Below are 6100 nucleotides of genomic sequence, written 5' to 3'. Positions count from 1 at the left end.
CAATCTATGTAAAATGGACTATTGATAATAGTATATTAGCCCATAATTTAACCAATCTAGCTTCTTGGTCTTGTCCTATTGCTTCGCCTAAAATTTGAGCTTCAACTAAGGGTTATACTTCGACAAGATCAAGGCTTATATCCTCAACAAGCTTGAGTTGAGCTAGTCTTATATGATTGATCCACACGCTTCACTAAGGTTCTTAAACTAAGGCTCTATAAAGTGCTACTATCTTGATCAAGGCATAGATCCACCATTTTATACAGCAACAACTTTGCATTTGACAAATCTATCACTTGCACCTGCTAGGGATTGTGGTTGGGAGCAAAAGAAGACTTGAGCCCAAACAACTATCAAGAAGGTGGTCTATACAACAAATGTTGTGTCATTATCTCTACATCAGTATCACTATAATTATTAATGGATGAACCCCTATAGCAGATGGCATATATAGCATATGGATGTCACTATTCTTGAAACAAATGTTGTGTCATTATCTCTGGAGTAGTATCACTATGATTATTAATGGATGAACCCCTATAGCAAATGGCATATATAGCAATTGGATGCCACTATTAGACACAAGAAAAGTCTAGAATTAGCACATGTGCCTATTGAGATTTGTTGCCTCCTAGCATCCTTGTAAACATGTCCTTGTCTGCATACAAGGCTATGTTGTCATCTTTCTACAGCTCATTGATTAGTTTCTTGCTACATAGTCATGCCTAGGCTATTGCTAGAAGTTTTATTGAAAGTTCGTTGTTTGTTGAGAATTATGACTTGAAAATACACAGATGAAGGCCTCTCTCAATGGAGGGTAGTAATCAAAGAAAGAAGTCTTGTTTGGAGTACAACAATCTTAACTTGAAGTGAAATTTTTTTATGATACCCTTTTAGTTCATTTTCAAGTGGGTTATCATGGTTTGCTAGATCTTCCATCTCCTCAAGAAGACGGATGGGTCTAGAACATTTTTGGGGCCCACATGTGTAGAAAAGTTATCTTGCTCAATGTGGTTGTTTTCTCCTTTTGGATGCATCTAAAATAGATCATGCTTGAGAAATCAATTTTATGTTTCAAATATTAGCTGAGATGATATTCCTCGGTATCATTTGTTTGATGTTCTCTTTTTGAATGCATCTCATAAACATATTGTAATTGAAAATTTGCCTTAAATGTTTAGACATTAGTTGGTGTATGAACTACCATGGTGCACTAATGATTAAACTAATCATATACATCACAAGTGTCTCATTTTGGTAGAAGTTCAATGCATCTTTGATCATCTTTATGTATGTTATTGTGACTTCATGTGGTAAGGGGCCTAGTTGCCAATGTGCTAGGGAAACAAAAACACATTTTCTGTAATTCTTATGAAACAAAAAATGTTTTCTGTGCTTTGTGGATAAGGAGACTAGTTTTTCCTTTGTTATTAAAATCTAGTTGTCTTGGGTACTAGTAACATATACCCATCAACTTAAAATGGGGGATATTTGTAAGGGCATCCTATGCAAATTATAATTTGCATCACATGTCCAATTAGTACACTATCATTCTACACTACAAAGGCAAGCAAGGTATTTTAGTGGATGGTCATAAAAGTGAGTTGCATAAGCATGAGAAGCTTCCAAGAAAACATTCCTTAACATAAAATATCAATCATGACAAGATCTTGGATGCATGCTTAAGTTGTTATTAATAAGAATGTGTCTCTATCTTCTACACCTCATGTATCACCTTTGGAAACATGTGATTAATACTAATCTCATAAAATCTAGTCCTTATTATGTACATAGGTCAAATTCATGTGGAAACAATCCATGAAATTTGACTCTTACATATCATTATGCAAACTACTTCCTTGCTTATATTCTCATGGATTATTTAATCAAATGTGTTATATATGCTACTAGAGTTCTATATGATCCTCAAATATGAATATTGATTTGGAATTATATTTTATGAAGGCAACTCCTCAAAAGGGTTTATCATAGTTGCTACAGCATTCAAACTAGTTGTGGTGTATACTAAGCAAATAGAAATTGTTTGAAGTATTTATTTGTGTTTTTGGGAATTGTATGAATTTCTTGTTGGTTATGCATCATAGGCTAAGAGAAGTCTATGGGCACAAATCAATGTTTATCCTTGGCTACATAACTTATTTTTGGTGCAACTATAATAATGCTCCCTTGCAAATGGATAACTCTTTCACACTTATATGTTTGAAATTTGGCATGGTCAAATACAATTTACTTGATGGGACTTTGAAAATTTGGACCTATATGGATGCACGATGGCATACTTGCCCTAGTGGCAAACCTCACCTAGCACATCACTAGAATTAACTCTTATTCATTAGCTATTGGAACTTAGGAAACCTTGCCAAACCATATGATTGAGCCTTTCATCGTGAGGTGGGAGATGAGCTAAGCAAGTCACCAATATGTTCATGATGGTAGCTATCAACCCATCCTATGTGGTCCAAACTCTAACGAATAGCATAAATACAAAATAATTTGGACTTACCTCAAGCATCCTTGCTTTAGAAATAAGTTGCACCTGGATATATTCGGATGCAACCAATACACTCAAACACCAAGCAAGAAATGTGTATATTGATGTTCAATGTATAGGGCAATGCTTTAAAGGTGATAGGGTATTGTGATGGGTCAAAGTATAGAGAGCAATGATTCAAGTTGATAAGATATGGTGATGCTTCCAAGGAGTACATTTGATGATGATGAGATATTGTCTATTGTGCATGACAAACTTGTCTAGAGGCTCATGGTACAATCAAGAAAACAAAAGAAAAGACCAATGCATCTTTCAAAAATGAATATCTAAATGCTTCTCTTTCTCATGGGGATCAAGACAATACAACGAATTGCTTTTCCTAAACTATCATGGTAGAAAAAACAGGCAATAATGTGTGATCACTACTCTTAGTTGGCCCCCCATGCTGGGGAGATATAATAATGTCAAACTTGGGGGTAATTGAATGAGGGGCTTGAGGATGAGATGCAAGATAATTATTCTAGGTGATGCCATGGCATCTTAGTCTTTTCTAGGGCTTAGACCGAGAAGTTGAATCAATTAGGGGCAACTAAATTGGATGCTTCTCAATGTATATTTTCTTGATCTAGTCATTAATGTGAAAGTAGTGAACATGAATGAGAACATTGATGCAATAGGAGATTGGCTACTCAAAATTTATAGGATTGATAGGGGCTTTTGAATGATCTAATTGTAAAACTAGTTTCTTAAAATAGTTGCCTCTAGGATAGGATCCAAGTGGATGTTTTTAAAGCTAGGGTAGGATCCAAGTGGATTTCTTTAAAGCTAGGACCATCAACAATAGTTGAGGATGGCAAAGGGATTGTATGCAAGAAGGATGTAGAGGACAACCACACTTATTCCATTTGTGGAGTGGGAGATGAATGTAAGTCTAGGGGAAGCACATGATGAAAAGACTAAGGGAAAAAGTAAGGTAGATGGTGAGTGTGGTGGGGAGGAAGGATGGTTCTAAGGGTCAAGATAATTATGCATGTGAGAGTGAGATGAAAATAGGGTTTTCATGTTGGGTTCAATGACCAAGAGATAGATTCCCAATCTTTGAGGAAGGGATATATGGTGGGCAATGGATCGCAATTGGGGGAGGGGACTTGTGGGGCAAGCATGGATGATGAAGATGGGCATGTGGGTGAGGAACCTCTACATCTCATATGCCATCATCAGATATGTCAAGGGGTAAGTTGTAAGGCATTGATAGTGAACTCTTTCTTGATACTAGCTTGATGAGGCAAAGGTGTATGGTCTTGAAACTTGCATAGTATCTCTTACACATTTCATGGGTCTCTTAAATGTTTTCCCTTGAAGTATTTTCATTGGCAGTCACATGAGGTCCATGAAACTATGTAGATTTCATGGCCATGAAGTCATTAATTTCTTGTAAAAGATCTAGTTTGCATGTTGAGCTAGCAATACATCATTGATAATATGCTAATTTTTGTGGTGGGTTATCAAATTTTCCATGAAGTTGAGCAATCTCTTGATCTTTTAGATCAACCATTGTAAAACCTTTCTCTAATACTTTAGCTCTTTACACTATGCCAAAAACCAAGATGGAGGAACTCCTACCATCCTTAAAGCAAATAATTCATCATTAATGCATACAACTATCAATAGTAAATTCCATGATATAATGATACTTGTGATTTGCTACCTCTACCTTATTGGAAGCATATTGTCCTATTTACTTGGATAAAGTAAAAGATATTTGATTAGATTATAGTGATATCAAGAAAATATTTAAGCTAAGCCATCAAACTTAGGCTAGTAGTAGTCCCATGCTTAGGTTAGTAGTCAAAATTTATTGGATAGTTAACAATTGTAAATGAGCATAGATGGGTGAGTTAGGCAAGTGGTAAATATGTCAATGGATCTCATATGTTCAAGATAGCATGCATCACCTTATAGCCAAATTATGGCGTGTTACATGTTCAAGATAGTATTCATAACTAGATCCATACATCAAACTTGATACAAGGTGGAAAGAGGTGCACATTGTTCCCTAGATTAAGTATGCTATATATGCATTCAAGATAGTATTCATGACTAGATCCATACATCAGACTTGATACAAGGTGGAAAGAGGTGCACATTATTCCCTAGATTAAGTATGCTATATATGTAGCACATCTTTAATCAAATGTTGCATACATTAAGTATGATATATATATGTAGCACATCTTTACTTAGATGCGTTACATATAATACTAAAGTCTTTCTAATCCTAAAAAATGAAGAATAGTTTTGAACTACATTACTAGTAAGGAACCACATGTAGTGCATCAATATGGCCATAAATTTGGGGCTAGCATGCCATTTTTATAGTTATCATATTCTTTTATGGATGTAATTCCTCAAGAGGGGTTAGTGTATTTATAGACTCTAAATTGTCTTTCACTTATAATGATCAAATGGAAAATGGTTGCTAGTGTAGATTTGTATTCTTGCCATGAAGCATATGAATGTGTTGTTTTTTATGCATAGTAAGACAAAGAAAATGTATGGGCAAAAATGGATGCTTATCTTTGGCTACACAACTCCTTTGTTCATGCAATCATAATAATACTCCCTTGAAAATGGACAACTCTTGTGGTCACTCTCATAAATTTCTATTGGGAGGTATTTCTATGTAACTTTGACTCTTTTGATCTATGTGGAGATGCACTAACCTAGTTGCCACATTGGCGTCATATGGCAAAGCTAGCCATGCACATCACCATGCACCAATCTTAACTGCTAGTATGGGAACTTGTGAAACCTTGCTAACTCATATGATTGAATCCCTCACTATGAGGTGGGAGATGAGTTGAGGGAGGGTCACCAATGCTCTCATCATGGTGCCTTTGATTATGGCCTAAAAATATGTTTGTTAAAATAATGTGTACTTATGTTAAGGAACATTGTCTTTGTCACAAGCTTGACTCTTGGACCCTTGAACTTCTATCCACTACCTTAGATCTGCATATGTACAAGAGCAAGTTGGCATGCAAAGTTGAGAAAGAGAGGAGGAGAGAAATGAATAGTTCATTCCACTCTATCACACATAGTTCCTCTTACACTCCTTAGCTCTTAATCTTCCCAAACAAACAAGGCAACAAGAAGGAAGCTTATCTCTATTGCAAGCCCATTTTATGAAAGAGAGGATTTCAAAATGTTCAAAAGGTGTAGCAAGGCCATAAAGCGAGATGACATCTCTACTTTAGAGATGCATTATTAGCTTTTGACATAGATTATCCACACTCATATATAGATGGGAGAGAGTGTGACAACATGAGTAAAAGACTCAAGGCTATCCTTCACATTTATGAGACTAGCACCTTTTCTATAATCTAGGTGTCCCCACAAGACTAGGTATTTGGTTGATCAATTGGCCTGTCATTATCCTTATACTCGACTCTTCCTTGGTAAATATACCAAGGGTGTCTCTACATATCTGGTATTCATCCCTTGCTATTATTATATACTCCATAATAATAAGAAACCTTGTGGTGATAACTTTCTCACTATGGAACTATTGAAGATCAGTAAACTTTG

Source organism: Lygodium microphyllum, chromosome 21, assembly GCF_053477565.2.
Source record: "Lygodium microphyllum isolate KBCC chromosome 21, Lygodium_microphyllum_v1.1.10, whole genome shotgun sequence".
Lineage (NCBI taxonomy): Eukaryota > Viridiplantae > Streptophyta > Polypodiopsida > Schizaeales > Lygodiaceae > Lygodium > Lygodium microphyllum.
The sequence above is the reverse complement of the archived record's forward strand: the minus strand, read 5'-3'. Positions refer to the sequence as shown.